Raw genomic sequence first — 12377 nt, forward strand, 5'->3', positions numbered from 1 at the left:
TGGCTGGCAAAGAATGTCAAAGATGGCATAAAAAGCATAAAAGCAAAAGAGAGTACATATAACAAAAATTAGTAGGAAGTTATAAGTTTAAGAAGCTTTTAAAAACCAACAGAAGGTAACCAAAGGAAAAACCATAATGAGAAAAGACGAAATATTAAAGCTAGCCAATAATATCAAAGAGGATACCAAATGTATTTTAGATACACAAAGGGTAAAGGAGAGGCAAGAGTAGATATTGGATCACTGGAAAACAACACTGAGTTGTGGGGGTGGAGGGGGGACAAATAAATGGCGGATGAACTTAATAGTAATTTATGTCAGTCTTCAGCGTGAAAGACGCTAGCAGTATGCCAAAAATTCTTGAGTGACAAGGGGCAGAAGTCAGTGTAGTTGCTATTACGAAGGTGGTGGTGCTGGGGATGCTGGAAGGTCCAAAGGTAGATAAGTGACCTGGACCAGTTGGATTATTTCCCAGGGTTCTGAAAGAGGCAGTTGAAGAGATTGTGAAGGCATTATTAATGATCTGTCAAAAACCAACAGATACTGGAATGGTTCCAAAGGAATGGACATTTACAAATGTCATTCCACTCTTCAAGAAGGCGGGGGGAGACAGAAGAAAGGAAATTATTGGCCAGTTAGCCTAACTTCAATGGTTGGGAAGGTACTGGAGACCATTATTAAGGATGAAGTTTTGGGGTACTTGGAGGCACATGTTAAAATAGACCAGAGTCAGCATGGTTCCCTTAGATGGAAATCTTGCCCGACAAATCAGTTGGAATTCTTTGAAGATATAACAGGATAGACAAAGGAGTCAGTGGATGTTGTTTACTCAGATATTCAGAAGGACTTTGACAAGGTGCTGCACATGAGGCTGTTTAACAAGGTAAGAGCCCATGGTATTACAGGAAAGATTCTAGCATGGTGGAAGATCGGCTGACTGGCAGGAAGCAATAGTCAGCATTAAGGGGGCCTATTCTGACTGGTTGCCTGTGACTAGTGATGACCACTTTTCACGTTATATATATCAAAGATCTGGATGACTGAACTGTTGGATTTTTGGCCAAGTTTGCAGATGATACAAAGATAGGTGCAGAGGCAGGTAGTGAGTGCTAAGGAGGCAAGTAGTCAGCAGAAGGAAGAATTGCAAAGAAGTGGCAGATGGAATATAATGCAGGGAAGTGTATGGTCATGCACTTTGATAGAAGGAATAAAGGGGTAAACTATTTTCTAAACGGGGAGAGCAGTCAAAGATCAGTGGTGTGAAGGGTCTTAGGAATCCTTATGCAGGGTTCCCGAAAGGTTAATTTGCAGACTGAGTCAGTGGTAAGGAATACAAATGCAATGTTAGCACACATTTTGAAAGGACTATTATTCAAGAGCAAAGATGTGATTGAGGCTTTAAAGTATTGGTCAGACAGCACTTCGAGTATTGTGAGCAGTTTTGGGTCCCTTATCTAAAGAGTCCAGAGGAGGTGCATGAGAATGATACTAGGAATGAAAGGGTTAATGTATAAGGAGTGCTTGATGGGTCTGGGCCTGTAATCACTGGATTTTAGAAGAATGAGGGGGTTATATTGAAAGGCCTAGACAGAATAGATGTGGAGAGGATGTTTCCTATAATGGGTGAATCTAGGGCCAGAGGGCATGGCCTCAGAATAGAGGGGCATCTATTTAGAAATGAGGAGGAATTTCTTTAATCGGAGGGTGGTGAATCTGACGAATTCATTGCCAGAGACAGCTGTGGAGGCCAAGTCACTGAGTATATTTAAAGTAGAGATTAATAGTCTGGGAGTCAAAGGTACAGAGAGAAGGCAGGAGAACAGGGTTGAGAGGGATAATATATCAGACATGATGGAATGGCAGGACAGACTCGATCGACAGAGTGGCCTAATTCTGCTCCTGTCTTATATTTACATCTTGAGTCTAATTACCCAGGAAGAAAAACGCTCATATTTTTCAACAGTAGTTAACTTTTGTGCTAACATTCCACTTCAAAGACAAATCCATTGGGCACCTGAACAAATAAGAACATAAGAAATAGGAGCAGGAGTAGGCCATCCAGCCCATCGAGCCTACCCTGCCATTCAATAACATCATGGCTGATCTGTCCATAAACTCAGCTCCATCTACCTGCCTTTTCCCCATAACCCTTAATTCCCCTATGTAAAAATCTCTCTAACTGTATCTTAAATGGACAATAGACAATAGGTGCAGGAGTAGGCCATTCAGTCCTTCGAGCCAGCACCACCATTCACTGTGATCATGGCTGATCATCCACAATCAGTACCCTTTTCCTGCCTTCTCCCCATATCCCTTCACTACGCTATCTTTAAGAGCTCTATCTAACTTTTTTGAAAGAATCCAGAGAATTGGCCTCCACTGCCTTCAGAGGCACAGCATTCCACAGAACCACAACCCTCTGTGTGAAAAAGTTTTTCCTCAACTCTGTTCTAAATTGTCTACCCCTTATTCTTAAACTGTGACCTCTAATTCTGGACTCCCCCAAATATATATAGTGAAGGAGACTCAAATGCTTCCCTGGGCAGAGAATTCCAGATTCACCACTCTCTGGGGAAAACAGTTTCTCCTCATCTCCGTCCTAAATCTTCTCCCCTGAATCTTGAGGCAATGTCCCATAGTTCTAGTCTCACCTACCAATGGAAACAACTTTCCTACTTCTATCTTATCTATCGCTTTCAAAATTTTGTATGTTTCTATAAGATCCTCTCTCATTCTTTGAATTCCAGAGAGTATAGTCCCAGGCGACTCAATCTCTCCTCAAAGGTTCACCCCTTCATCTCTGGAATCAACCTGGTGAACCTCCTCTGCACTGCCTCCAAAGTCAGTATATTCTTCCTCAAGTATGGAGACCAGAACTGCACACAGTACTCCAGGTGTGGCCTCACCAGTACCCTGTATAGTTGCAGCATGACCCGCCTGCTCTTAAATTCAATCCCTCTAACAATGGCCAACATTGTTTGCTTTCTTAATAACCTGTTGTACCTGCAAGCCAACTTTTTGTGATTCATGAACAAGCACTCCCAAGTCCCTCTGCATAACATCATGCTGCAATCTTCCACCATTTAAATAATAACCTGCTCTTCTATTATTCCTTTCAACATGGATGATCTCAAATTTACCAATGTTGTACAGGTTTCCCCCGCCAACCGAAGGTACAGCGTTCTTATGAAACGGTTCGTAAGCCGAAATGTCGTAAAGCGAAGGAGCAATTACCATTTATTTATATGGGAAAATTTTGTGAGCGTTCGCAGACCCAAAAATAACCTACCAAATCATGCCAAATAACACATAAAACCTAAAATAACAGTAACATATAGTAAAGCAGGAATGTTATGACAAATACACAGCTTATATAAAGTAGAAATACTTTTCCACAATTATTACTGGACTGTCCTCCGGAGCAAAAATTTCACGCAAGTGCCGCAGCAGAAAATCTCACACAAGCGCCGTCGGCAAAAACACGGCACAAGCGCTCTCCAGTAACCTTTAAGCTATTAAGCTGCCAAATCATACCAAATAACACGTAAAAATACACAGCCTATAGAAAGTAGAAATAATGTATGTACAGTGTAGTATCACGGGAATGGGGACAGCGCCGAGCACACTGATGATTGTGTGTTAGACTGAGTCGTCGGAGTTTAGGTGGTGCAGTGGCCCCCCACCCTCCAGGCTGCTGAGCGATACATTGCCGTGAAGAACGCAGGGGTCCAGCGGTAGCCGGGAGGTACACATCTTTTAAAAAAAAGCCGAAACAAACATGCTAATTAATTAGGTGCCACCTGTAATTGTCGGCCCAGATCAGTGCCGATTTCGTCGTCTCTGATCTGGGCCGACAATTGCGTGTCGACTGCACCTGATTAATTAGCATGTTTATTTTGGCTTTTTTCTTAAAGATGTGCTGTGTGCCTCCTGGCCACCTTTGCATTCTCTGCGAATCGGTATCTGTCCGTGGCCTGGGGGTTGGGGTGGTGGGACACTGGGATGTCATCTCGTCGCTTGTTTCCATTGGAGCAGGCAGCTCATCTTCTCCTATGGCTGCCTGCCTCGATGTCGAAGGTCGAGGTTCATCGTCTGCTGTGGCTGATGTGGAAGGCTTGCTTGACTGCTGAGCCTCGCGTATTTTTCTATCACACAGTTCTTTAATAAGGACTCAAACCATCCCGCAAGTATCCCCTAAACCGACGTACCCTTTCAAAATTAAAGTCGTACTTTATCATTACTCATTCGGTTTCGATTGTTATCCTTTTTTCTTCCAATTGCATCAGCTCTTCATCTGTCAGTTCTTGGTGATGGGATGCCAAAACCTCTTCAACATCATCTTCGTCATCTTCCACAAGCCAAACTCACGTTGTCCTTACTTCGTTCACCATGATCAAAACGCTAATTATGCCTAGTTTTACCGTAAGTGTAACACCCTTACGAGCTCTTTCAGGCTTTTCCGATACCATAGAACTCATCTTGCAAACATGTGCTCACAGGCTCGTGCTTAAGCAATGCCGGCGAGAACCCGGGGGAGAGCGGCTGCTCAAGGCGCGCTGCCTTTTATCGCATGCTGAATTTTTTTTCGTAACAGTGAAAACACCTTCTGAAAGCGAAAATAGGGTACTAATGTAGGTCTTTCGTAACAGTGAGGTTTCGTAAAGCAGACGTTCGAAAAGCGGGGGACACCTGTATTCCATCTGACAGACCTTGACCCACTCACTTAACCTATCTATATCCCTCTGCAGACTCTCCACATCCTCTGTACAATTTGATTTTCCACTCAGTTTAGTGTCATCAGCAAATTTTGCTATGTTGCACTCAGTCCCCTCTTCCAAATCATCAATGTAAAAGGTAAACAGCTGCGGGCCCAACATTGACCCCTACGGCACCCCATTCACCACTGACTGCCAACCAGAGAAACACCCATTTATATCAACTCTCTGCCTTCTATTGGTTAACCAATCCACTATCCAATGCCAATATACTTCCTCCGACTCCATGCATCCGTATCTTATCGACAAGTTTCTTGTGCAGCACCTTATTGAACGCCTTCTGGAAATCCAAGTATACGACATCTACCTGTTCCCCTCTAACCACTGCATTCATTATGTCCTCAAAGAACTCCAGTAAGTTTGTCAAACAGGAGTTGCCCTTTCTGAACCCATGCTGCATCTGTCTAATGGAACCACTCCTTTCTAAATTTTTTGCTATTTCTTCCTTAATGACAGCTTCAAGAATTTTCCCGACTACAAATGTTAAACTAACTGGCCTATAGTTTCCTGTCTTTTGCCTACATCCTTTTTTAAGAAGTGACATGACATTTGCTGTCTTCCAATCCGCCGGGACCTGCCCAGAGTCGAGAGAGTTTTGATAAGTGATTACCAACGCGTCTATTATAACTTCCACCAATTCCCTCAGCACCCTGGGATGCATCCCATCAGGATCAGGGGACTTATCTACCTTCAGGCCCTCTAGTTTGCTCGTCACTATCTCTTTAGTGACAGTGATTTTATCGAGGTCCTCACCCCCCATTTCATCCATAACATCCTTCTTTGGCATATTAGACGTGTCCTCCACCGTGAAGACCGACACAAAATAGTCGTTCAATGCCTCAGCCATTTCCTTATCACCCAATATCAATTTCCCCTTCTCGTCTTCCAAGGGACCTACGTTAACTTTAGCCACCCTCTTCTGCTTTATATATTTATAAAAACTTTTGCTATCTGTTTTTATATTTTGTGCTAATTTACTTTCATACTCTATCTTCCCTTTCCTTATTTCTTGTTTAGTTGTTCGCTGTTGCTTTTTAAAGTTTTCCCAATCCTCCAGTCTCCCAATACTCTTTGCAACTTTGTACACGAGCTTTTAATTTGATACTATCTTGTATTTCCTTAGTTATCCAAGGCAGGCTCTCCTGACACTTACAGTCCTTACTTTTGACTGGAATATACTTTTGTTGAGCACTGAGAAAAATCTCTTTGAAAGTATTCCACTGTTCCTCAACTGTCCTACCAAATAGCCTGTGCTCCCAATCCACATTAGCCAACTCCTCCACCATCCCGTTGTAGTCTCCCTTGTTCGAGAATAATACACTAGTTTTAGATCTAACTATTTCACCCTCCATCTGAATGCAAAATTCAATCATACTATGATCACTCTTTCCAAGAGGATCCCTGACTACACGATCGTTAATCTTACCCGTCTCATTGAACAGGACTATATCTAAGATAGTATTTTCCCTTGTAGGCTCACTAACATGCTGCTCAAGAAAGCCATCACGGATGCATTCTATGAAGTCCTCCTCAAGACTTCCTTGACCAACCTGATTCACCCAATCTATGTGGAAGTTAAATCCCCCATGACAACTGCCATTCCGTTCTTACAAGCCTCAGCTATTTCTTGATTAATCGCCTCTGTCACTGCAATAGTTTTTATTAGGTGGTCTATAGACAACACCCACCAGTGATTTTTTTTCCCTTCACTATTCTTAATCTCTACCCAGATGGACTCAACTTTCTGCTCCGTAGATCTTCAATCACCCTGATCTCTCACAATCACCCTGATCTCACCCCTGATCAAGAGCACCACCCCACCTCCTCTGCCTTCCTGCCTATCTTTCCTTGGATGTTTAATTCCCAGACATCTCCACCTTGCAACCAGGTGTCTGTAATTGCCACTAATCACGTGCCTTGGTACTGATCTGTGCCACAAGTTCACTAACCTTGTTTCTAATACCACGGGCATTTAGATAAAGTGCCCTTATGCTCATTGTCCTTTTAGAATCTAGTGACCTATGCAATTTTTGCCTTTTTACTTTTATGCACTCTACTTTTACTGTTTTTCTTCACTAACTCTAGCTTTGGTCTCTGCATCACTTCCCTCTTCCTTTCTGTGTGGGTTCCCATCCCCCTGCTATATTAGTTTAAAACCTCCCCAACAGCACAAGCAAACAATCTCCCTAGGACATTGATCCCGGCCCTGCCCAGATGTAGACCGTCCGGACGGTACTGGTCCCACCTCCCCCAGAAGCGGTTCCAATGCTATTTGCTTCCAACAAGTATCCCTACAAGTTCGGGGAAGCATTACGGTAACACTAACGGGTTAGTAATCCAAGTATCTACAGACTACAAATATCTGCTTAATATAACCGCAATTGGTAGATTTAAATCTTATTAAACATGTAGCTCCTCAAAATTTGGTTGAAGGTAGTGGATTCTTATTGAATTAAAAAAAAACAGCTTGGCTAATGGAGACAAGAAATTACAGATGCTGGAACCTGGAGCACCAAACAACTTTTGGAACATCTCAATGGGTCGAGCAGCATCTGTGGCGGAAAGGAAAAGCCAACATTTTGGGTTGAACTCCTGCATCAGTACTCAGTGAATAAATCCTAGGTTAGGAATTCCAGCCTTGCCAGAAATGCTCACATCCTGCAAATGCATTTTAGAAAAATCTCTTCCCCTAACCCACTTCCCAGAAAACATAAAAACAATAATGCATCAATCAAGCCCTGGCTTGTGTCTTACAGTGCAGCCAGAGATTTGGGCTTGTGCAACAAGAACAGAAGTTGATGAAACAGCAAAGCAAGTGGATTTCAGTCTGCTAATTCACGAAACTTGCAAATGACAACACCTGGATAGAATTCCCTGACTTTAAGATCAAAATTATTCTTTTAAAATGTTCACTATTTAGGATTCTTATCCATCAATAAGCAGTTTGATTTTTGGTCTTTATTTATTTAGAGATACAGCGTGGTAACAGATCTTTCTGGCCCAACGAGCCTGAGCCACCCAGATACATCCAAGTGCCCAATTAACCTGCAAAGCCGAACACCTCTGCAATGTGGAAGGAAACCGAACAGCATCTGGAGAAATGTCACACGGTCACAGGGAGAATGGGAAAACTCCTTGCAGACGACAGGAATTGAACTATAAGGTGTCACGCCAGCTGCCACACCACCGGGTACACCTCCCAACATACATCATATTGAAACAATCCAAATTGCATCATGCAATTCATTTTTCGTGGGAGTACAGAGACTGTTTTTACACAAGAAAACAGATCCTTCCGTGCCAACAACACCCTGCAAGGAATAACAGAATGAACGATTAGACAGTAACAGCTGAGGAATTATACAGGCAGCACTGGGAGCAGAGCCTGCTCTTTAGCAACAGAAGTCAAAGATTAGCAGGGTTTTTTTTTAAAACCTTGCTTAACCCTAATTAACCTGATGAAATAGAGTCTGTTTCCCTGTTCTGTAGTACAGCACAATATCTCTTGGAAATGTCATCAGGAACACTTTGAAACTTCACTGGCCTTTTCAGAGTATTTTGTTAGCCACCTCCTTCTACACTGTCAATTCTATCCCACCATCTGTGACGACAATTACCACTGCTTCAACCTGTTGCAATTCAGCTCAAGTCCGTCTATATAGTGAAACCCAATTATGAAAAGATTAATTATCTACTGTTGAGATTTCCAAAATAATATACTTGTTAATGTGCCTCACTGAAACAACCTGATAAGGAAAAAATGTGCAGGTACAGTTACATGAAAAAAAAACTCCAGTATCTATTGCAAAATCAGAATAAAATTCTGCAACATCACTTAAATTATTTTTCATAAAATGTTTTTTTTCTCTCAGTATGCAAATGTTTCAGATGAGGAAGATTATTCTCTGACTGGTGGTAGATACGTGTTTATCACAGAGAAACAGGTCATTTGAGTTACTCAAGCAACACACATAAAAGTTGCTGGTGAACGCAGCAGGCCAGGCAGCATCTGTAGGAAGAGGTGCAGTCAACGTTTCAGGCCGAGACCCTTCGTCAGGACTAACTGAAGGAAGAGTGAGTACTTACTCTTCTTTCAGTTAGTCCTGACGAAGGGTCTCGGCCTGAAACGTCGACTGCACCTCTAGAGATGCTGCCTGGCCTGCTGCGTTCACCAGCAACTTTTATGTGTGTTGCTTGAATTTCCAGCATCTGCAGAATTCCTGTTGTTGGCATTTGAGTTACTCAATAGTTTTCCAGCTATCTACACCAGCAAAGCTCGACCCCAGTCGCCTCTCCACACACCGCCCCCCCACACCCCAATCTTAACAAACACAAAATTCAGTATAATCTTGACTTGAATCCCTTCACGTCAAACAGATTCCTTTAAAATAGACAGGGTTGTCTTTAAAAACACTTGCAACAGTGCAAACTAAATTGTCAACACGACCACTGTATAGAAACGTTTCCATCTTCCCCTTCAATTTGGACCAATCCCTTGATGATATCATCTCAAGCATAAGAGTCATGAATTTGCTTTACATTGCATTCATCAATATTGTTCATTAATAAATGCCATTTATGTCTTTGACCATCTTAGAAAGAGCTCATCTCCAATGCAGATGCATCACTTGAGAACGAAGAGATTCACTTCCAAGTGTTGTCCGCCTTCAGTAAGTCTCCTCCTGCCCAACTGGTGCTGGAAGGGATTTCTTCGGCCTCCCAAAGGCCAGGTGAGGAGGGTTTGGAGTGCGTCACCTGCCCGTTGCGGCCAACAATTCGGCCCGACTCCGGGGCTTCCGGCGGCCCATTCAACACGGGCCCAAAATAGCCGGCGTACAAGTTCCCTCCTTCATCTCACCCCTCCCCACCCCACCAGAGACGGTAAGCACGGCCCGGAGCCCCGCCAGTGGCAAATTCCCCTCACTTACTTCGCCGTCCTGACACGGAGAGTTTTCGCTCCGGGCTCCACCTCCGCCAAAACCGCAACGCCGTCGCCTGGCGCCTTCCAGGCCGCGACTCCCCTCAGGAAGGACCCAAATCCAGCCAACTACCACTCGCAACTCCAGCTCCACTCCATTAAAATGGTTACATGCATAATATGGGCATGGTTTTATGTATTTTTTTTGTGGATACCGGTCTCAGGAGTGTTTTCCAAATAGAAGGCAATGTTACCCGGCGACGAAAATAACAGGCTTCCCCTGCAGATGGCACGCATGCTCAGTGATGAGACGAGCGGCAGCCATCTTTGTGAGGGGAAAAGTGAGAACTGAGTGGGCTAGGACGTATCAGGCAAATGGGGGGTGGTGGAGACAAGAAACTACAAATTCTAGAATCTGAAGAAAAAATAAGTTGATACAGAGTCTCAGAATCATATAAGCGTGGAAACAGGCCCTTGGTTACAATTGGTCCATAGACCCGAAATGTCCTGATGAAGGGATTCAGCCCGAAGCGTCAAATGTTCATTCATTTTCATAGATGCTGCCTGACCTGTTGAATTCCTCCAACATTTTGTATGTATTGTTCTACATTTCCAACATCTGCAGGATCTCTAGAATTTATATTGCCTATCCAACTAATCCAATTTGCCTACGTTTGACCTATATCCCTATACATCTCTCCTATTGGTATATTTGTCCAAATATATTTTAAAAGATACAAGTCTTCCTCTGGCAGCTCATTCCATACATGCGGAAAACGTTAGCTATCAAGTTTCTATTAACTTTCCCCCCCACCAAAGGATTGCTGAGTCGTCCTGGCGGTATTCTTCGACATAGAGAAGGCATATTGATATGCTCTGGAAAGAGGGAGTGTTAATTCAATTGAAAGAATTAGAGGTGGAAGGAAATTATATAACTGGGTTCAAGACTTTCTTTTTGGTCGAACAATTCAAGTCAAGGTGGAAGCAGAGTACTCCAGGACATATTTGGTTGAAAACGGAACACCACAAGGTAGTGTCTGCAGTCCATTACTATTTACTATAATGATAAATGACATATTTGCGCAAGTGTAGGGAAATCCTTATACAGGTGTATGCAGATGACGGGGCTTTGTGGGTGAGGGGAAGAAATTTAATTTATATACAAAGGAAAATGGAAGATGCAATAAATAAAGTGGAGGAGTGGGCAAATAAATGGGGTTTCAAATTGTCTATAAGTAATTCACAAGTGATATGTTTCTCAGGAAATCACAAACCAGTTTCTGTGAAATTATATGAACAAAAATTAGAGCAGGTAATTGGGTTCCTTGCTTTGTTATTTGATGAGAAACTTATGGAAAAAGCAAATCGAGAAAATTACAAACAAATGTAAAAAAAAATAAGCAACTTATTGAGGGGTCTTGCTGGACGTGATTGGGGTGCGAGCAGGATACAGTATCGCTATTAAATATTTATCAGGCTTTAATGAAGGCTACATTGGATTATGGATGTGTAGCAAACACGTCAGCTGCAGAAAGTAATTTAAAAATGCTGGATGTTGAGCAAGCTCAGGCCCTCAGGATATGTAGTAGTGCTTTCAGAACATCACCTATATCAGCTCTTCAAGTTGAAATGGGGGAAATGCCATTAAGACTTAGAAGAATAAAGCTAATGCTACATTACTGGGTTAACATCATGGGACATAACTACTCGTATCCAGCTAAAGCTATATTAACAGACTGCTGGGAGCATAATAGTTCAAATTATAATAGCTTTGAATGGATCGGGGATGCAGCAGCACAAAAATATGGTCTACACGAAATGGAATATAGCGCTACAGTTCCAATATCAGCATACATCCAAACATTCAATTTACAATGAAGGTGGAGAAGAATGGTTGCCTCCTGTTCCTGGATATTCTAATACGATAGAAACCAAATGGTAGCCTAGGGCATGGTGTCTATCAGAAACCCACTCACATGGACTTATACCTCAACAATAATAGCCGCCATCACGCCTCCCAACGTAGAATGGTTCTTTCTCCTTTGATTACCGTGCAAAAACTATTTCAAACCCGGAGAGTCTCCCCAAAGAACTAAGATGATACACACTATGTTCCTACAGAATGTCTACAAGGTGAAGGAAATCAATAAGGTCCTTAAAAGGGCTGACAGAAAAATCAGGAAGCCTAACAATGAAGATGAACCCATCACTGCTGCCTGAGTTCCTTGTATTTCCATGGTTTCTGGAAGGGTCGCCAGGATCCTGAAGAAATACCAGATTAATACCATCTACCAACTCAGCTTGGTTGGCGTTGACAGGATTCCCTGTGAATGTAGGAGCAGTGTATATCGGACAGATGGGACGCACAGTGGAAACCTGCATCGAGGAGCACAGGTAGTGTATCAATTTGGATTACATGGAGAAATCAGAAGTTACAGAACATTGCATTCGCAATGGCCATAGGATTGACTTCAATGGCACAAAGCTACTGTGCCATTGGGACCTCCTGGTGATGAAAGCCAATGAAAAAAAATCAGAGGAAAAGAACTTTAACAAAGACGAGGGCCTCGCTCTAAGTAAGAACTGGAATTTGATTGTAAACAAGGTGGGAGAGTGGAAACTTGATTGGATGAGCACTAACCAATCGGAAGGAACAGACTACCTGGGTATAAATGCCACCAGAC

At 42.7% G+C, this 12377-nt stretch overlaps 1 protein-coding gene across 2 annotated transcripts in view; it reads right to left on the minus strand.

Moving 5' to 3' along the window:
* The window catches only part of akap17a (A kinase (PRKA) anchor protein 17A), an 80873-nt gene that overhangs the window by 30879 nt on the left and 37617 nt on the right, over window positions 1–12377 (minus strand). The window contains exon 1 of one of the 2 annotated variants that reach the window (XM_072262661.1): window positions 9704–9972. The exons of the other annotated variant lie outside the window; for it this stretch is intronic. The gene's annotated coding sequence lies outside the window, so the exon portion shown is untranslated. Of the gene's footprint in view, window positions 1–9703; window positions 9973–12377 lie in introns of those variants that run through there. 2 annotated transcript variants of the gene reach the window in all.

Source organism: Mobula birostris, chromosome 7, assembly GCF_030028105.1.
Source record: "Mobula birostris isolate sMobBir1 chromosome 7, sMobBir1.hap1, whole genome shotgun sequence".
NCBI classification, from domain to species: Eukaryota; Metazoa; Chordata; class Chondrichthyes; order Myliobatiformes; family Myliobatidae; genus Mobula; species Mobula birostris.